The sequence below is a fragment of the Gastrolobium bilobum genome, unplaced genomic scaffold (genome assembly GCF_033153095.1).
Source record: "Gastrolobium bilobum isolate Gb01-03AN ecotype WA unplaced genomic scaffold, APGP_CSIRO_Gbil_v1 utg18566, whole genome shotgun sequence".
Classification (NCBI taxonomy): domain Eukaryota; kingdom Viridiplantae; phylum Streptophyta; class Magnoliopsida; order Fabales; family Fabaceae; genus Gastrolobium; species Gastrolobium bilobum.
In genome coordinates, this window is record NW_026899779.1 from 630,566 (window position 1) to 652,129 (window position 21,564).

The 21,564-nt window shown below is 44.6% G+C and overlaps 1 pseudogene; it reads right to left on the reverse strand.

The window, feature by feature from the left end:
* Positions 1 to 18,221, reverse strand: part of LOC133293411 (eukaryotic peptide chain release factor subunit 1-3-like) — a 49,262-nt pseudogene extending 31,041 nt beyond the window's left edge.
* Between the last annotated feature and the right edge of the window lie 3,343 nt (positions 18,222 to 21,564).

Genomic DNA, 21,564 nt, shown 5'->3' on the forward strand with positions numbered 1-21,564 from the left:
CTTGGTGGTCCAAAAAACAATCTCTTGTAGCCAGATCTACAGCTGAAGCTGAATATCGGAGTATGACTTTGGTTTGTACAGAGATTTTATGGATTAAATCCTTATTTCAGGAGCTGGATCTCTCTCTGTCAGTTCCTCAAATTTTGTGTGACAATCTTAGTGCTGTAGCTATTGCTCACAATCCCATCTTGCATGCTCGCACAAAGCATCTTGAGTTGGACTTGCACTTTCTTCGTGAAAAGGTGGTTGCCAAGGACATTCTGGTTTCTCACATCCCAGCTACAGCTCAGCTAGCTGATACATTTACAAAACCCCTGCCCCTTGCCTCCTTTGCTGCGTTCCGTGACAAGCTCAGAGTTTTGAACACTCTCTTACCTTCTCAACACTGCTGAGCTTGAGGGGGAGTATTAGTGTTATAATAATATCTCACTCTTTGTAACTGTAACTTAGCTTTCATGTATCAGCTGTAGCTGATTATACTTCCTATATTAGCTGTGTATTAGTTGTCATAGTTGTTGGGGTTGTTACTGTTTGTTAGATCTGTTTACACAGTTAGTTAGTTCTGCTGACTCACCTTTACGTTAGCATTGGGCTCTATATATAGAGTCCTAGTTATATCTTGTACGATGGATTCATTTTACTGATTAAAAATACAAATTGTACTTTCAGCTCATTCTCTCTCATTTCTCTCTCTCACTGTTCTTCAGTTTCTTTCGTTCTCCTTCAATACAGAAACTCTAATAGGAGTGATGAAAAGCTGGCCTCCCTGTTGGGCATGATGAAATGCTGGCCTCCCTGTTAGGCGTGACGAAATGCTGACCTCCCTGTTGGGCGTGATGAAATCTTGGCCTCCCTGTTGGGCGTGATGGAAAGCTTGGTCTCCATGTAAGGAGAGCTGAAATGTTGGTCTTCCTGTTGGACAACTTCATGTTCACGTGGGTGACTAGAAATATACCTTTGAAGAAAAGTACTATCTTTAGAGCAAGTGTGAAAAAGTATTTTGATCACAAATTTTGAAATTCGTGTAGATGATTTTCATGTGCAGTGACTACACACATGCTAATAAATTAGCATTCTTTTTATGCTTTTCTAGATGGGCTCGCCACCTTATCAATTCACGTGCAAATTACTTGAAGTTGAATTTTCAAATTGCTAGGCTTTCCAAAACTTCACGAGCTCCAAGTAAATAAAAAAGCCATGCTCACAGGCCCCACGGTTTAATGAATTCAAATTCATTAATTCAACTTCTACGGGAGTTATTATGGCAGCTTTAGGTGGAAGAAAAGTGAGTAAATTTCTTAGCACGTGTGGGTCCCGCGATTGATTTTCTTATTTTTTGAGCCGCAGACAGTTTTAGCACAAGGGCCATTTGGGACTCAAATTCTTGCACCGCTTCAAGCAAAACTATCACAGAGGAGGCTATCAGCGATGAGTGGATCTTACCTCCATGACTCGGTCCTTCACAAACAGCGCGAGATCAGTGATCTCGCCCCCATGGGCGGTTGGCTGCTTTGGGCGGTGAGATCTTCTTGGGCGGTAGGTGGCTGGCGGTCGCCATCCTTTTGGCGGTGGATTTCACGGAAGACTTGGGCGATCTTTGAAGCACTTTTCTTGTTTGGCGGTTGATAATTTGGGCGGTCCAACTTTTATTACGGGTTAGGTCTTATTTGGGTGATGTACTGACGGTGTGGTTGGCGATGACCGGCGAGGGGCTGCCATTGGCGATGACTTGATGCTCGGCGAGTGTGGTTTCTGGGAGATTGTGCCCATCGGTAAACTGAGTTTAGTTTCTTAATTCGATTCTGATTTGTTTGTGATGGGTTGCAGGTTGAGCCATGTTGGATATAAATTCCATATGAGTCGATACTGATGGCTGGTGATATGGGTGAGGCCGAGGGCGGCCGTTGTGGTAGGCGACTGATGGCTCCTTTGGGCGGTCACTGGCTGGCGGTGGCTATCTTGGCGGCCGATGGTTGGCGGTGTGGGTGAGGCCACGGGCGGCTGTAGATGTGCTGCTTTGTGTGCTTGGGGAAATGGCTAATCAGCTTGTTCTCTGTCTAATCGTACAAACTGGTTGCTTTGTATGCTTGTACAGATAGGCGCTTTGCTATGATTATGGTCAGATATCCGATAATGGGGCAACCGGTTTGTTGCTGGCAGGTGATGGGGCGACCAACTTGTTGGTGACCGGTAGTGAGGCGACTGGCATGTTTGGCTACCTGAACTGTGCACCTGTGGCTGTTATGTTTGGCGACTGCCTTCTTCTTGGGCAGTTGATATCTACATTGGCAGTTGCTATCTTCTTGGTCGGTTGACTTCTGGTTAGTTATTATTTCCTTTTGGGCGATTGGCTCCACTTGATTGCGCATCACAGAATTGAAAGGGAAAGTCACGGGTTCATGGGGTTCGGTCTATTCTTTCTTTGAACGTTAATTAGTGATGATCTTTCAATCCAAAGATGTCAGAAGCTCTGCATATTAAAGCAACCAAAGCATATATTCTGTTTTGAAAGCATAATATATATATATATATTATGTTTCAAAAACAACGAAAGCAAAAGTGCAGGTAAAGTATTTCGAAAGCAACGAAAGCGTATGTTTAGAAAACAACGAAAGTAAAGGTGCAGGCCGAGTTTTTCATTGAATTGATATATATATATATATATATATATATATATATATATATATATAACGAAAGCACAAGTTGATATATATATATATAAAATAATCAAACTGAAGTGAAGCTTATCATATCATCCGTATTGTGCACTGCAAATGTTAATAGTTTTTGCACAGATTTCGAAGCTTGAGTTAGCTTTGTGCACTTTGGCACGTTATGTATTACGTGATGTACACCTTTGCTCGATACTTTGAATTTAAAGTTATTCACTGCACCAAATATTGTGATAGCCGAGGTATATATGAGTTGGAAAAATCTTAGCATACGTTGATGCATGTGAGGGGTCCGCCAGGAAAGTCCTTGACATTTAAGAAAAGATGGTAACAATAAGATTGAAGATGGGACCACTGCATGGTTTACTTTTAAATTGTTAATTGTGCTTTGGTCTTCTCGATCTCCAAACTGAAACTCACGTGGTATATGAAGCAATTTGCTTGTGGACTTACTCTCAGCACGACAGCACCGCTTCATTTTTATGAATTACACTTTTGAACTTGGGTGTTGGGTCCCACCAGGAGATAGTTACTAAGATGTAGTCGTTGCATTTTTCAACTATAGGGTCTTCTAAATCTGAAATCTTCAAGGCCAAGCACATGTTCTTCGTGATGACCATAAATCTCGAGACCCTACTGTCGAGTTTGGTGACCGATCGGACACCTTATGGTTAACCCTTGTGGTTGGCAATGGCCGCCAGGGGGCTGTGGCTGGCGACCGGTGTGGTCTGGGTTGGCGACCGGTGATGGGCGACTGGTGACTGGCATAAAGCACATTTCTGGTCGACGCGAACGAGTTTAGGTCGGCAAGCTTCATGGAGAGAGAGAAAGTGTTATGATGGTTCAGGTCATAGATTCCTGGTCAGTGTAACCGGTATGAGGGGGATTTCTAGTCGGTATTCTGCTGACCGGTTGGGAAGCTGAGGCCGATGGTGGCTTTTCTTCATGTGCCTCTAAACTTTCTGGGTTTGAACGCTCCGGTGAAGGCCAGTATCTAAACTTTCTTGTTGAGTAAATGACGAGCATTATGCAGGAATGCCTTTGGGGGGAGATAATCGAGGATTGTGGATTGTTAAACCGGGAGAGAAAGGAGTTTTTGCCTTCACAGCTTTGTAGCAGAAAGGTGGGAATCAGATTTTATGGTTTCCCACAGACGGCGCCAATCTACTGATAGTGGTACATAAATGTCTCCCATGAAGGGTGAAGTATGTTGATATAAGGGTGTCCATAGTAGTCATGGTAGAGACCAAGGCACTAGTGGAGCTTCCCATGTATGTGCTCAAGGGAGAGTGTGTGTGTGTATGATAGTATATGAGAGGAGTGGGGAAGAAGAAGGTCCTCCTCCCTCATGCGTGAGGGGAGTATTTAGAGAGGAGAGTCCTCTTTTGGGGAAGACCGTCGGTCCTCCCTCTGTTGTTCTAAGCCATGTCTTGTCCTTAGACAAGACATGTTACTCATGTCAGTGTACAGAAGAAGCTGTGCAGGAAAGGGAATATCCCAGTGGTGAGCCTCTATGGCTTGCCATGGGTGCCCTCTAGAAGGTTCTAGATTTGGGCTTTAAGCGATTGGGCCCATCTGGTGGGCCTAAGTAAATAGTGTCCGGAACAATACCTATTCAAATCCAGATTTTCCCGGACAATAAGTATCTCAACAGCTCCCATCTCCAGAGCTTTAAGAGTATCATAAACCCCAAAAATATACTTTCCAGTATCTTGGCTAATTTCCTCAAAGTATTTTCCAATCAATCGCTTCTCTTGGATAAACTTCACATTTGACAGTATTTCAGCAGATAGTTCAATAACCTGATTAAACCCATTCTCCCCTTCATAGGATACATCTGTAACATTAAGTATTTTTGCCTGAAGTCGAGGATCAAACATATCTGACTGACTAAGCTCAGTTTTGAAATCAGCTGATCTAGCCAGTATTAATCCAGAAACATTGGGCTGGCTGGTAGTAGGATTAATATAAAACTGGGTTGCATGCTCTGCGGTCTTCCTCACATAGTTACGACGCTTCTCCATGCGAAGACGGGCAAACCGTAGAGCTGATTTCCCTCCTCTTCCATGTTTCTTTGGGAGATCCACACTAAACTTATGAAGCACCTCTCTTGTATTACCACTCAACACTCCAAACAGAGTACCATTGCCATCTGTACCGTAGGGATCTATAAGCCCACTATGTTCCCTTTTAGGGATGAGTCACTGTATGGGAGATATCCTTAGCTTAGGTACAGACCGGGCTAAGAGGTATTATGCCAAGCAATAGCAAGACAATAGATATGTTTAGTAAGCAATAAGACTCAAAGTCAATGGACAGTATTACGATACATAAGATACCTTTAAGTTGTGCCCATGAGGGCTATTTATAGAGGATATGGTGCGGGTTGGTAAGGAGGGGTCAACCCTCCTTGGGATGTATTACCATGATAACAGTGTTGGGCGTGTTTGGCGCTGCCTTTTGGACAGCGTTGCGCCTTCTGCGTCTGGCGATGTCAGCACGGAGCAGAGGGTAGTTTTCCCTTTAGGGTGCCTGTGGCTGGCGCCTTTGGTGGTTAGTATCCCGAGATAGGGCATTTCGGTGTATCCCTTGGACATGCTGCAAGGTTGGAGGGCGCGCGTCTCCACGTCAGCCCGGGTTGGGGCTGAGTATTGGGCCTAGCCAGCTGGGCTGTACCAGTGGTTGGGCCATTCGGAACAGGAGCCCCCCAACGTGGTAGCATGCTTGGATGGTGCCAAGTTATTGTCTTTGGGCGTTACCTGTTGGGAGATTCATGAGCGGTGTCGCCGCTCTAACATCGTAGTTGACCTGCGTTGGTGCCTGGTCGTAACTACTGGGCGTTCTTGGGCTGATGTCGCCTAGTCTGGGATCTTGGGCGTCTCTGATTGGTGTTAGAAGGCCAACGGTTTTGTCCTTCACGCTTCTAGGGGTACTTCAGGTCTTTCGTCCTGCTGACGCGGAGGGTGTCTCTTCGGTTTTCGTGCATGTTGTAATGATGGACTCTCCATCATTACAAGCAGTTGTAATATTTCGAGACACGATGCATTAACGCGACGTGCAAGGTGTCGCATCACCTTGAAATTACCATCCTGCCCCTCATCACAACCGCCAGCTAAATGACGGTTACGACATCTGACTGTCGGAATACCAAGGGGTAATTCGTGCGAGTGCCACCTTGCGCTCCTTTCTTCTTTAAAAGGGGGGCATGCTCTTGCTTGAAGGTCTTCTTTACGCTGGTTATTGATCTCCTGTTACTTCTATTACGCTGCGCTTCTTCTTCCTTACCTTTAAGCTTCTTCACTATTCGCATAACTTCTCAGGTATAGTGTCTCACTCTTTCTCCTTTGATATTCTTGTGCTTCTTGGTACACCATTTTATCTTCTTTTCCTGGGAACGGTAAAAGCCATGGATCTTCCTGGGTTGGGGGTAGAGGATAAGGAGGAGGAGTTTGATGAAGCTTTCGACTCTTTCGAAGGCTGTTCAGTGGGGCCAGCTATGCAGGAATATCTTGCCAAGCGTGGAGGGAGCAGCAGCTTTCCCTCCTACCGTTCTTTGGTCCCCGGGGTGGAGACTTTGCCCCATGGTAGGGTTCCAGAGCTTCTGGGCTTCTCTGAAACTGAGATTCAGAGTCTCTTGCCAGAACGGGCTTTAGGGCCTGTGCTTCCCTACTTGGGTGAAGTATCAGGTTCTCGACCGCGTGGTAAGTGCTTGGATTCAGGAGGCGAGAGTGCTTCTGTGTCTGGCGCACGTCAGCCAGCCAGTACTCGAGGGCGACGGTCTAGCAGTCCTAGTGAGGGAGTTAGGACTCGCCCTTCCCGTCGTCGCGGTTCAGGATCTTCGGCTCGTGCGGCTGGACGAAAGAAGGGTTCTTACCGCCATGTTTCACGGCGCTCTGCCCTGGGGGTAGGGCAACTTGTTCAACCTTTGTCTTCTATTAACCGTCTTCCACAAAATCGTCCCATAGAGTTTTATTATATGCCTTCCCGTCCGACTGTTGACTCCCGTGTTTCTTTGAGCACCTCTCGGGGCCATATACCCAGTCTTTCTTCATCCTTTCTTCGCCATAAATATGACGAGTCCACGGAGAACCGGTTAGGTAGGTTTCATCCTGAAGATGGGCGCCTTGTGAAGTATGGTGTGTGGTAGGGGTGTTCATAAACCGATCCAAACCGATTCAAACCGCAAAAACCGAACCGAAAAACCAAAAACCGAAATAACCGAAAACCGAAAAACTGAAAACCGAAAAAAACCGCAAATATTTACTGGATTGGATCGGTTTTCGGTTTGGATGTTGAAAACCGATCCAATCCAAACCGATCCAAACTTATTTTCTACCAATTTTTTTTTTGTTAATGTAGTATTCATGCCAATGATCTATGTATGGGTAAGAAGAATTCAGTTTTATGTTTTAAGTTTACTATGTTATGGAATTTTTGGATTACTTTCGTTAATCTAGTATACATGGTTAAGTTTTTTGTAGAAGCTGTGTTTTGGCCAGTGTTCATAGTGGCCACTTTTGCAGCCATTATAATTTATAAGTAGTAAAACAGTGATTTCTGTAAAGGAATTCATTACTTTTTTTATTAGAACATCGATCAATAATTTTTTTTATTAGTGATTTTGGAAGACTTATTACTACGGTATTGTCAAAATTTTCTGCTACTACCAATACAAAAGATCCATGACAAATAATACTACTCATTTTTCTAAAAATAATTCTTATAAGTTCTGTTTTTTTGACTTTTCAAAAAACCGAAAACCGATCCAATCCAAACCGAAAAAAATTGGATCGGATTGGATCGGATTTGAAAAAAAATTCAAACCGATCGGATGATGTAATGACCAAACCGAAGGAATTGGATCAGATGGTTTTTTGCTTCAAAACCGATCCAATCCAGACCGCGAACACCCCTAGTGTGTGGGACGCCATACACGAAGACCTGGGGCTTTATAAGATACCGCCTGCTTGGTGGCCTCCTCCTTTAAGCTACTCAGATTTCTATTCTTCGAGCTCATCAGAAGCTTCTGATTCTGATGGTAATTAGTTTGTGTCCGAGTTATTTTTTCTTGTAGTGATCAGTAAGGAGGGCATTGGTGATTACAGAGGTGGGGGGTAGGGCGAGGCCGCATCTCTTTTCTCTTCGCAATGGTCTTCTTGGCTTTGGTGAAGTATTGAGGATTGACTGTATGTTTATCACTCCCAGGTAGGATTCTTTCTTGACTAATGGAGGTTGATCAATCGGAAAATTGCCTCGAGGCAAGGGAATGGGTTGACCTGGAGATCGCTACTTCGTCATCAAGTTATGCTGACCAGGACACTTTGTGTCGCCACTACAATTCTGAGCCGAGTTTTGTACTTACTGAAAATGGTGCTCATGAGGCGGAGTGGCAGACGTTTGCTGTGACAAGGGAGCGACGGGCTTGTGACGCGCCCAGTAATGCAGCGAAGTCACGGTGGCGTTTCAAGGTTTACAAGACTCACTTTACGGACCAGAAAGTGAGGTTTCCGCTTACTAATTTTGAGATGGGAGTGCTATCCCACCTGCAGGTTGCACCTTCACAGTTGCATCCAAACGCTTGGGCGTTCGTTCGTGTTTTTGAAAGCATATGTCGGTACTTCGGATGGGGGTACTCTGTTCGATTATTCTTTTATTGCTTCCAGATGTCTCCCTCAAAGAAGAAACTTGGATGGGTGTCATTAAAGGCGGGAACTACGGGAGGAGTGATATTTTCTCAGTATGCCAACTCGTACAAGAATTTGAAACACACCTTTTTTTGGATTGAACCCACGTTGGGCGAGGGAGAGCTTCCTTTCTTTATTGATCCGGAGAGCAGAGAGTGTCGGTTTCCCCTGTATTGGACTAAGGCCCATTACGAGACACCCACTGGTCAGTATTCTTCGTTTAGGAGCTTGACTCCTGAGGAGGTAAAGGTGGTTGATTGGTTTGTGGAGGTAAAGGGGATTTTGGATCGGTGGCCCACGAAGCAAGTATTGTGTCATGGAGGTGTGGTGGCGTTCTGAGTGTTTCTTTTTCTTTTTCTTTTTGGCGTTCTGTGTTTGACTCCTCCTTTATGCAGCTTCACTAATTGTTTCTTTAATTCTTGTAGTTGGGTCAATGGCAGCGGAGATGCTAAAGCTTGCACGCGAGGAGGCGGCGAGGCTAAAAGCCAAACAGGGCGATGCTCCTCACGTTCGGCCCAACCCTGTTCTGAGGGATGCGGGTAAGGGGAAAGCTCAACAAACCGTGTCCAAGAAGACCAAAGTTCATTTTGCTACTGACATTCCCGCGGGAGAACTGAGGAAGAGGGCCAATCATCCTATAATTAAAGAACCTACGGGCGTGGCCGACAACTCCTCCACGAGCGGATCAAGTCTGGGATCCGGATCGCCTATCCTGGGGACGTCGGGTCAGAAATGAGGGGCGGGCGCAAGTTTAACGCCGCCTCGAGCTTCGAAGTCTGCACGCCATGATCTTTCATCTGGCGGGCAGTTAGAAGGTAGCACCTGCGGGAGTGACCGGGCGGTCAACCCTCCTTCATCCCAGGGCGACCAGGTCCGCGTGACTTCTAGCACTGAAGATTCCCCTCCTGCTGCTGCAATTCCTGTTAGTAGGGCCTTAACCTTGTCAGAAAGGGACCTTGTTAGGGGATTTCCTAACGTTGGTCGTCCAAAGATGGTGGCCCCTCTGCATCTGGATCGGAAGCAAATTATGGATTGTACCCAAGTGGTTATTGGTCGTATCCTGGGGATGCAGGAGGTCGCCCTTGCTATCGGCGAGCAGTGCTCTTTGCAGGAGAATCGCCTTGATGGGTTTGGGCGACAGGTGGAAAGTGTAACTGCTGACGTTGGGCGTCTTAGCAAGGAGGTTGCTGACAAGAAAAACTCCATTAACTCATTGTCCGAGCGGCTGAAAAAGTCAGAGGATGATGTCAAGCAGCTGTCTGATGAGAAAAATGGCCTCAATAAGTTGTTGGGAGATGCCAAAAAGGAGAATGAGGATCTCCAGGTTGAGAAGGATAAGCTGGTCGCCGACTTGTTTGCCGTTCAATGGTGCCTTCACGCCAAAGGTGAGGACTTTAGAAGGCCTCCGGACAGGTAGAGAAATTGGAGGAGGCTCTTGCAAACTTGATGTACCTTTCTTTTGAAGACGCTCTAAAGCAGGTTTCTGTTAGGTATCGTGACGCCGATCTGACTGGATTTTCTCCTGATTATGAGGTCGAGGATGGCAAGATTATTCAACGTCTTGATGGTGACACCATCAGGGTTATTGAGGAGGCGCCAGAGACTGACAATGATGGTGCGCGGGGGATGCTTCCAGCCTCTGATGTGGATTGTGAGGATGGACCCCAGGAGGGCGATACTGAGCTCGGCATGCCCTCCAGGACTGTCATTAAGAATGTGGTTGGTCACGGCATGGTGACTGGTGAAGAAGCTGCTCGATCGGTCGCGGTGGAGCAGGCGGTGGGTGCGCAAGCTTTGGAGGAGGGTGTAACTGATCTGGCACCACGCGTTGAGGCGGCCAAGGCAGATTTGTAGACATAGACTTAGGCCCTCCCCCTCTTTACAGTCCTGATGTAATTTGAAATGGTTGGCGTGTCAACCAAAGTCTTGTAATTTGATCTTCTAATGAATGACAAGTAATTGGTATTTGCTGATGAACTTCCTTTCCTTTCTTGCTTTTAGGCTTTCTTCTTTAATATTGTTTTTTGTCCAATTAAATGGGCGTTGGCTGGGGGTGAGGACCATCCCAGTCCAACTGCGGCGGGGGTGAGAACCCTGTCGTTAGTTGAGCGTTGGCTGGGGGTGAGGACCATCTCAGTCCAACTGCGGCGGGGGTGAGAACCATCCGTTAGTTGGGCGTTGGCTGGGTGAGAACCATCCCAGTCCAACTGCGGCGGGGGTGAGAACCATCTCGTTAGTTGGGCGTTGGCTGGGGGGTGAGAACCATCCCAGTCCAACTGCGGCGGGGGTGAGAACCATCCCGTTAGTTGGGCGTTGGCTTGGGGTGAGAACCGTCCCAGTCTAACTGCGGCGGGGGTGAGAACCATCCCGTTAGTTGGGCGTTGGATGGGGGTGAGAACCGTCCCAGTCCAACTGCGGCAGGGGTGAGAACCATCCGTTAGTTGGGCGTTGGCTGGGGGTGAGGACCATCCCAGTCCAACTGCGGCGGGGGTGAGAACCATCCGTTAGTTGGGCGTTGGCTGGGGGTGAGGACCATCCCAGTCCAACTGCGGCGGGGGTGAGAACCATCCGTTAGTTGGGCGTTGGCTGGGTGAGAACCATCCCAGTCCAACTGCGGCGGGGGTGAGAACCATCACGTTAGTTGGGCGTTGGATGGGGGGTGAGAACCGTCCCAGTCTAACTGCGGCGGGGGTGAGAACCATCCCGTTAGTTGGGTGTTGGCTTGGGGTGAGAACCGTCCCAGTCCAACTGCGGCGGGGGTGAGAACCATCCCGTTAGTTGGGCGTTGGCTGGGGGTGAGAACCGTCCTAGTCTAACTGCGGCGGGGTGAGAACCATCCCGTTAGTTGGGCGTTGGCTGGGGGTGAGAACCGTCCCAGTCCAACTGCAGCGGGGGTGAGAACCATCCCGTTAGTTGGGCGTTGGCTGGGGGTGAGAACCATCTCAGTCCAACTGCGGCGGGGGTGAGAACCATCTCGTTAGTTGACTTTGACAGAACATAGAAAGCTAATGTTGGCTTCCATTTTATTGAAAATGCGGGACCCTGCCTCATTAAAAACCTTCCCTAGTAAAACCCATTGGGACAAAAATGTAGGGAAGGAAAAGAGTGCAGGCGATGTTTCATGGCAAATTAACTATAGTACTTCTTGAGTTTGTCTGCATTCCATGCCCTCGGGATCGCCTTTCCATCCAGTGTTTCGAGCGAGTAAGCTCTTTTTCCCAATATGTTTGCTATTCGGTAGGGACCTTCCCAGTTTGGGGCGAGCTTTCCTTCTCGGGCGTTCTTGTTTCCAACGTCTGCTCTTCTGAGAACCAGATCTTTTTCCTCAAAAACTCGTGGAATGACTTTCTTGTTATAATAAGTGGCTGACTTTTCTTTGGACTGGCGATCGTTGCGGGCGGCATATCCTCTGATTTCGTCCAGTAAGTCTAGTGCTTCCTTCAAATGTTGGCTGTTGGTGACCTCGGTCACGTGTTCTCGTCGCCAGGAGGGTTCACCTACATCCACAGGAATCCTGGCTTCGGAACCATAGGTCAACCTGAAGGGCGTTTCTCTGGTGGAAGACTGGGTGGTAGTCTTGTACCCCCACAGGACGTTGTCAAGGTTTTCTAACCATGCCCCTTTGTATGCTTCCAACTTCTTCTTGATTCCTTTCCCCAGCATTTTGTTGGCTGACTCTACTAATCCGTTGGATTTAGGGTGTTCTACTGCGGAAAAATGGTGTCGAATTTGCAGACTGCTCATTATGTTCACGAAACTTTGTATCAGTAAATTGAGTGCCGTTATCGGTAATGACCTCTCCCGGAATACCGAATCGGTAGACGAAGCTTCTCCAAAAGAACCTTCTTGCTTTTTGGGACGTGATGGTGGCCAAGGGTTCTGCCTCTACCCATTTGGTAAAGTAGTCAATGGCGACAATCAGCCATTGGACTCGGCCAGCCGCCATAGGGAAAGGGCCTATAATGTCAATCCCCCATTTGTAGAAAGGCCATGGTTATGTGATTGACGTCAACTCTTCTGGTGGCGCTCTGTGTATATCAGCAAATCTTTGGCATTTTTCGCATTTCTTGACATGTTCATGGGCGTCATGTTCCATGGTTGGCCAGTAAAACCCTGCTCTTAATGCTTTCTTTACCAGTGAGTGACCGCCTAAATGGTGGTCGTTAATACCTTCATGAATTTCTTCAATCACGTATTGAACGTCATCAGGGACCAAACATTTCAAGAGTGGGGTTGAGAATCCCCGTTTATACAATCGCCCTTTTACTAGGCAGAAATGTGCGCATCGCCGTATTATCTTTTGGCCTTCTTTTTTATCTTTGGGCAAAACTCCCTCAGACAAGTAGTTGATGATTGGCGTTGCCCAGGTTTCTTCAGCTACCTCTTCTGGCGGGTTCGAAATACTCATCACAATACATGGGCTTGGCATGTTATGCTGGATTACTGATCGGTTATTTCCTGGGCTTTTGGTGCTCGCCAATTTGGCGAGGATATCTGCCCGGGTATTTTCAGCTCGTCTTATATGCTCCACTTCAACAGCTTCAAAACTTCCAATTAATTCTTTGACTTTTTCTAGGTACCTGAACATTAGCGGTCCTTTGGTTTGGTATTCGCCTGAGATTTGAAAGGTTACCAGCTGGGAGTCTGTGAAGACTTTGAGACGTCTGGCGCCCATTTCTTTTGCTTGGAGCAGACCGGCGATCATGGCTTCGTATTCTGCTTAGTTATTTGTGGCGTTGAAGTCAAAAGATAAAGAGTGTTCGAGTGCTACGCCATCTGGGTTTTCAACTATCATCCCAGCGCCCGATCCTTTGGCGTTTGAAGAGCCGTCAACATATAACTTCCAGATTCCAGATGAAGGTGTTTCTGATACCTGATTCTTAAGGGGAGGGTTTTGCGTCATTTCAGCGATGAAGTCTGTCAAAGCTTGAGCCTTAATGGCAGTTCTTGGTTCGTAGGCGATCTGGAACTCTGACAGTTCTATCGCCCAGGACATCATTCTTCCTGCTAAATCTGGCTTATGCAAAATTTGGCGGATTGGCTGATTTGTTCTGACAGTGATTGGATGACACTGGAAATATGGCCTTAACCGCCTTGCAGCAAAGATGAGTGTTAACGCCACTTTTTCAACCTGTTGGTACCGAAGCTCAGTGCCTTGTAAAACTTTGCTTATAAAATAGACAGGCTTTTGTCCTTCTTGTGATTCTTTGACGAGAGCGGCGCTGACTGCTTCTGTTCCTACGGCGAGGTACAAATACAACATCTCTCTGTGGTCTGGTTTGGCAAGTACTGGCGGGCATGAAAGAGCCCTTTTGAATTCTTGAAAGGCGTTCTCAGATTCTTCTGACCATCGGAAGGTGGTCCCCTTTTTGAGCAAACTAAAAAGGGGGAGGGATTTGTGTGCTGAGTTTTCCAGAAAACGGGTGAGAGCTACTAACCTTCCGGTCAGTTGTTGGACTTCTTTGATTGTTTGTGGGCTTCGCATTTCGATGACTGCCTTGCACTTGTCTGGGTTCACTTCTATGCCTCGCTCCGTAAGCATGAAGCCTAGGAACTTTCCCGCGGGAACCCCAAAAGCGCACTTGCTGGGGTTGAGGCGCATGTTAAACTTTCTCAGTCTCTCGAAGCCGCCTTGGAGATCTGCTAAGTGCTGGTCTGGCATTTTGGATTTGGCGATCATGTCATCAATGTAAACTTCCATGCAGTCGCCGATCAGATCTTTGAACACCTCATTCATCATCCTTTGATACGTGGCGCCCGCATTCTTTAATCCAAAAGGCATCATCGTGTAACAATAGTTAGCGTTCTGGGTGATGAATGCCATTTTGTCTTGATCTTCCTCCAGTAACGGGATTTGGTTATATCCCGAATATGCATCCATGAAAGACAACATTTGGAAACCAGAGGCGTTGTCGACCAGTTGGTCAATGCTCGGGAAAGGATAGGCGTCCTTTGGGCAGACCTTGTTGAGATCAGTATAATCAACGCACATTCTCCACGCACCATTGGGTTTCTTTACTAACACCGGATTGGATAACCATGTTGTGTACTTGATTTCCCTGATGAATTCGGCGTCATGCAGTCTCTTGATCTCTTCATCGATGACCTTCTGGCGATCGAGACCAAACTTTCTCTTTTTTTGTGAAACTGGTTTTGCTTTAGGATCCACCGACAAACGGTGGCAACATACGTTCGGGTCAATACCTGGCATATCAGATGGTTTCCAGGCGAACAAATCTTTGTTTTCTTTTAACAGTTGGATCAGCTTGACTTTGACCCCTGGGTCGATGGTCGCCCCGATGTGGTCGTCTGATGATCTGCCTCACCCAGCACTACATGTTCCAATGCTCCATCTGGCGTTGACCTAGCATGCTCCACTCTAGGGTCGTCCCTAGCGTCGAAGTCTACTAGGAAGCATTGGCTGTGTTCCTTCCCCCTCACGCTAGGACTTCCTTCACCCGGAGAGGCCACCTTCTGCTGGGGTGTCAATTCTCCCTTGAAGGTAACCTTTGTCGTTGGCCTTAAAGAAATGTTGTAACAGCTTTGGGCGACAATTTGATCTCCTCGCACAGTGGCGATGTTATTATCTCTGGCTATGAACTTCATTGCCAGGTGGGGGTGCGAGATGCTCGCCTCAAAAGCGGCGAACATTCTTTTGCCAAGGATGGCGTTGTAAGCGGATGATGTGTCCAGTACTAGGAATTGAATGTCTGCAGACCGTGATGTTGGCGGTGTTCCAAGGGAGAGGCGCAAGTTTATTACTCCCAAAGGCTTGGTGGTGGTAGCATTAAAACCTGAAAGTTCACCTGCGACAGGAGTTAAATCATTAATCGTGAACCCCAGCGCTTTGAAACAGGGTAAGAATAAAATATCGGCAGAGCTGTCGTGATCAACAAATACACGGTTAATGCCATAATTGACGATTATTGCTTGGATGACAAGCGGGTCATCGTGTCCTGGGAGAACGTCGCCCAACTCGCTGCTATCGCAAACAATGTTGGGCTTGGCTGGACCGGAGTCGCCATTTCCTTTGCTGATCACCTTTCCAGCAACCGCCAGGCATTGTCTTAAATGTTTTTTTCTGGCGTTGGATGTTTCGCCCCCGCCGCTCAGACCACCAGAGATCATGTTAATTACTCCATGTTTGACGACAGCGGAGTCATCTTCTTCCACGCGCCTTCCTCCATGGCTCGGGCTCGCCTGTGTTCTGGTTCTTTGAGGTGACTCTTCTCTGTTGTCTCGTCCTTGGCGGGACCGAGTGTTGGATTGATTGGTTCTCCTCCTCTCTGGCGACTTGCTTCGGTCACGGTATCGCCCACCCAATTTGGAAGAGCGGGCGCTATCAGCTCCGCGCTTCTGCGTACCGCCTTTGATGAGTTCTTCAATCTCGTCCTAGAGGCGCCTGCATTCCTCCGTGTTGTGGCCATTACTGCGATGAAATTTGCAGTATGTTGTGGCCTCTTTGTTTGGCTGTTGGGGCCGTTGGCTACTTTTGGGATCTTCTTTGTAGTCGGTTTGTAATACACTGTGCGACCGTCGTTCTGATGTGTCTCGCCCCGCAGGACGGATGGAGCGGGTGGATGCATGGTATCCCTTCCTACTTTCATCAGTGTGGTTCTTTCCCTTGTTGAGCGTCTTTTCTTGATCATGGGAGTCACCAGCTCGACTCCCTTTGTATTCTTCAATTCTCATAAATTCTTGCGCTTTTTTCTTGACTTCTTCCAAGTCGGTAATCTCGTGTCGTGCGAGTTCGTAAGCAAATTCTCCTTGTCGCAAGCCTGACAAGAGTATGTCTACCTGTACCTTTGGATCTAGGCCTTGCACTTGTAAGGCCTCTTTATCAAAACGGTCTAAGAAAGACCTGAGCGACTCGCTAGAAAGCTGTCGGACCTTCTCAAGGGCGTGCACGGAATTTGGCACGGGGCGACTAGTCGCAAAATGGGACTGGAACTTGCTTGCTAAATCGTCCCATGATGCGATGCTGCCTGTTGGTAGGGTGGTGTACCAAGTGAGAGCTCTCCCTCCCAACAGTGTTGGGAAAGTTCTGCACATAAGTAGATCTGTTTCACCATAGAGTGTCATTGCTGCTTCGAATTTTTGGATCCACTCGAAAGGATCCGTATCGCCAACATATGTGGCGATGTTAGAGGGACCCTTAAAACTGAGGGGTATGGGAGTTAGTCGCAAGCTGTCGGTCAAAGGCTTGTTACGCCCTGACGTTTGAGCAGGCGTTATTCTGATGTGTTGATCTTGTTGTGGTCGAGGTATTTGCGGGGCTTCCACGGAGTATGAAAGGGCTGGGGCATGGTGGAGGGCTTGTTGAGCGCCATATGGTTGTTGATTGGGATTTGGACAAGATGCCAGAGGTTGTGGAACGGCTACGTTATGGGGCTGCATGGCGTAGCCGTGGAACGAGAAACCAGCTTGATGAGGTAGTTGAAAAGGTATAGCCATGTTATGCGTGTATGGCCTAGGCGGGTAAGGGGAGATCATGGGTACACGATGGTCGTTGTATACTGGCAGTGGTTGACTTTGGGCTGGTAGTGGAGGTTGGGTGAGATGAGCAGTTCGTGGAACGGCTGCTGGAAATGGAATTCCAAAATGAACTCGAGGGGGTGGTGGATGGTTTGGAACTATATTTTCCCCCTGCATCTCGTGCATGGGTACTTGATGATGCTGCAGGGCGACCCTAGCACCAGTCATTGGTAACTGTGGACCAACGGATTGTAGTACAGGAGGTGGGGCCTCTCCAGCGGCCTGCACAGCTGGGGCTGAATGCATGGATGGCGGGGAGCTTGGTTGTATTGTATGTACGTGTCCTTCTAGCGTAGTGGCCCTAGCGTGCTCCATTCTTCTGGTGACCACCATGTTCAGTTGCAAAATGTGTTTGGCGTTTACTTGGTAGTTAGAGGAAATGACCCGTCAGATGGGCCTTTGGGTAAGAGAATGGGAATAGAAGTTTATAATTTCCCACAGACGGCGCCAATGTACTGTAGGGATCTATAAGCCCACTATGTTCTCTTTTAGGGATGAGTCACTGTATGGGAGATACTCTTAGCTTAGGTACAGACCGGACTAAGAGGTATTATGCCAAGCAATAGCAACACAATAGATATGTTTAGTAAGCAATAAGACTCAAAGTAAATGGGCAGTATTACGATACATAAGATACCTTCTTTTCCTTCTGCGTCTGGCAACGTCAGCACAGAGCATAGGGTAGTTTTTCCTTTAGGGTGCCTGTGGCTGGCGCCTTTGGTGGTTAGTATCCCGAAATAAGGCATTTCGGTGTATCCCTTGGACATGCTGCAAGGTTGGAGGGCGCGCGTCTCCACGTCAGCCCGGGTTGAGGCTGAGGATTGGGCCTGGCCAACTGGGCTGTACCAGTGTTTGGGCCATCCGAAACACCATCCATGACAATAAATCCAAACTTGTCATCAGACTCCAGGAACTCATTTAGAGCCTCGATATGAAACTTGTTGTCACAAAGATAGAGAGACGCATTAGGCTCAAAATCAATAGTCACCTTCTTTTCCTTCCCATCGTCAGTCACAATTGTGCCAGTATACAGAACAAGCCCATTTGGAGGAACCTTGTTATAAAGCTTAAGCCTCTGCTGAGCAGAAGTGATTGCACCAAGAACAGACTGTCGATTCACCCTGCTTTTGATGTTTGAAGCAGTTCCAAACTCATCACCAAGCATCTTGGTTACACGAGATATTTGATCACGTGGGGGCATGATAAGGGAAATCATACTCGTCCCATTTCCTCTAGCAGCCTCAAGAGCCTCGATCAATTTCTTGATTTTCCACATCTCGATGTTCTTATCAGTCTCTTGAGCATCAGCCATCTCCGAACAATTCTAGACCAATAATAACCTCGGAATGAATACAAAGGACAAAAATTGTAGACCAAAAATTCTCACATAAACTTCACAGAAAACAGTTTCATGGGCGCAAATATATTAAAATTAAGATAGATTATTTACAAATAAATAAAAAATCCATTTCGCATTTTGCTTAATGCTTACCGTTTACCCTCCTGTAAAGTTGCAAATAAAAAATCCAGATCCGATAAACCCTAATATTAAGTAGAACAAACTAGCAACATAGTCTAGCAAAATAGTAACATATACATATATGTGGCTCTAAAATCTAAAGCGTCACAGAACACAGCATGTATATTTAATATAAGTCCAAGTCCTTTAAGTCCATCAATCCAGAATAACGCCAGTATCAAAAGATTAAAAAATCATAAGCAATCGCAGCAATGAAAAACTGTAAAGCAAATAATATGTTTACATATATATATATAGATGATCAATTGTTAGAACATCGAAATTGCAGAATCACTTAATCGAATAAGAGTATAATTTAGAGTGGAAAGGTAACCTGTTATTGCGAAACTGAGAGAGGCCCTAGGGATGCTAGATTTGATTCAAAAGAGGTGTGTTTTAGGGTTTTTGAAAATCGATTAGGGCTTGCATTTGCTTTGCAATGAGAACATTTTTTATAGAGAGAAAATTAGTCTTTGATCAGGTTTAGGTTATTTAGCCAGACCCATATCCAATATAAATAATAATAATAAAAGAGTTGGCAAACTGGATTGATCCGTCTTGAGTTTTGACCCGTTGCAAACTCGCAAAAAATATGGCAGGACGGGTTAGCGCGCCTTTCAAACGTGGGTTAAATATATCAACTCGCTCCATTTTATAATGGGATGGAGAGTTAACCCATTTAAAAAAAATTAAAATTTTATAAAAGTAATATTTTATTAATTTTATAATATTATTTTATTTCATTTTACATTCTATTTAATTTTTTTCAATCTCAAGACAAAATGTTTGCTAATATTCAATTAGACATTGTCTAAGAATTTATTTTTGTCTTCATATATGAATAAATTTTGTTATTAATAAAGAAAATCATTTTTTTTAGGATATACTAAGATGATAAAATTTTAGATATCGCAGGCCCTGCGAAAGGATGACACGCACAAATCGAGAAATGGTCCAAATTTTTTGGCTTACCAAAAAAAAAAGGAAAATATCGCAAAATCTTAGTAACAAATAAAATAATATTTAAAAGTAAAAAAAATGAACTGGGGGGGGTGGGAACCCGTCAACCTCTTTTGACCTACCTTTATGCGAGGCGAGTTGAAACGGGCCAACCCAACGAGTTGTGTCCATTTTGCCACCTCTACAAAGAACTAGGTTACAACTTACATGCTTATTTTATAGGAATTAATATGTCTTATATTGTAGAAGATAATTTTATCTACTCTACATATATAAAAATGTATGGGGATCCATGTGGGATCATGTCAAGAGAATAGAGAGAAAAGAAAATTATGAAACCCATATTTTTTTATGTATATATAGGAGATAAACTTATCTCCTCAACATAAGAAATATTAATTTCTATTTATATAGGTATGTATTATATGCTTTTAAATAAGATCGCATATTTATGGATGTTTAATTTGTTTTCAATTTTGAATGTATGATCGTGAAAATTAATGAATGAATTGGTTAAATATTCGTATTTAACAAAAATATACCAGACACTCAAACTACTTAGATTTTGTGAATATATGCAGATCTTCTTTCCTATAGACACATATATAATATCAAAATTTAAAGTATTAGATGGTATATACAAATTGTATACATGAAAGAATTGTTAGATAATATTATTTTTGGTAAAGACACTAGTAATGATTAATTGCAAGTGTTAAGTATCAAAGTTTGCAAATAAATTGTATACAAAAAAAAAAAAAAAAGTTTGCAAATAAATGATCGGTCTCAATTGGCAAAGCATGCTTTAAGGGACTTGTATGTATGCTTATTAAACCAAGCCAATGGCCATAATGGCAAGGAAACTAGACTAGCATTAACCTCCAGTGCCAACATATTCATCAAATTAGCATACTAGGGGAGAGAAGAATGCATGATGAATTTACTACTTGTCAGTTATGAGGTAATTTATGGGTTCGTTTGTCCATTATTTTTAAATGTTTATTTGGTAACTTTCTTTAAATTTATTTCGATGCTTTAAAATTCATTTTGAGACGCCATAGGTTTAATCCAAATGTTATAACTTGTACATTTTGTAAGTCAAATTTTGATTGCATATGTTGGTATTTGAAAACTATAATTTCAAATTTAAATACAATTTCGTCCTCGAGATAGAAATTGATAAATTTACTTATATAAGAGATAAGTCTACTTTTAAGAGCCAATGATGTTAAGATCATTTTTTTGGATATAAACTTGATGCAGGAATTAAATTAATGAACTAACTTATGATTCAAGTTTAAATATAAATAACTAAAAATATTAGGATGCTTTTTCGAAAATAGTCTGGAAAAATACTACCATTACCATACCATCCCATAGTCGTCTTCAGCGGAGAGATTCCACCGTACTGCGAGGAGTTATAGTTGCAAGGAATCACAACAATGAATATAGGATCATAATATTGGCAAAAGAAAACTGTAGATACAAGGTATGTTTTGATGATAACAAAGTGACAATAACAAAAAGAGAAGAGTATTAATCAAGAGCAATAAACATCAATCATATGTGAAGATTAAAGATACATGATTGGATCAAGAGATATTAAAGTGGCAAGAACATAGACGAGCTATGAAGAAAGATAGCAATGGATCAAGAGAAACAAGGAAGAATAAGAAGAGCAAAACCAATAACAAAGGCAACAAAACCATGGACAATCATGAAGAAAAGAAAAGGATCAAAACCAACAAATTGTCAAGTATTGTCATATCGAACAAGTCAAATCATCAAGTTCAAGTAACGATTAAGATCCAAGAATCAACACAAGAAGCTAAATCCTTATTCCTATTAGATTACGCTTTTAGGACTTAGATATGATTGTAAGGGTATATGGTAGATTACATTGCATAAGCTCAAAGTTTTTCTCAAAGTAAACGTGTTATTCAAATGGCATAATTCATAACTTTTATATACTTGAAAGAACTTTGAAAAACCCATGGAAAATATCATTGACATGTTTTATACCTTCAAAACATATTTATCAAGTCAAGATCTTTCATGAAAAGTGGTTGAAAGCAAGTTAAAACACATTTGAACTTAAAATTTGTTGCATAATTTGGTTGTTATCTTCCAGACAACTTTTCATATTGATTATGATAGATTTTGATCTTGTGGTCTGCATAGAAGTTGTAGATCC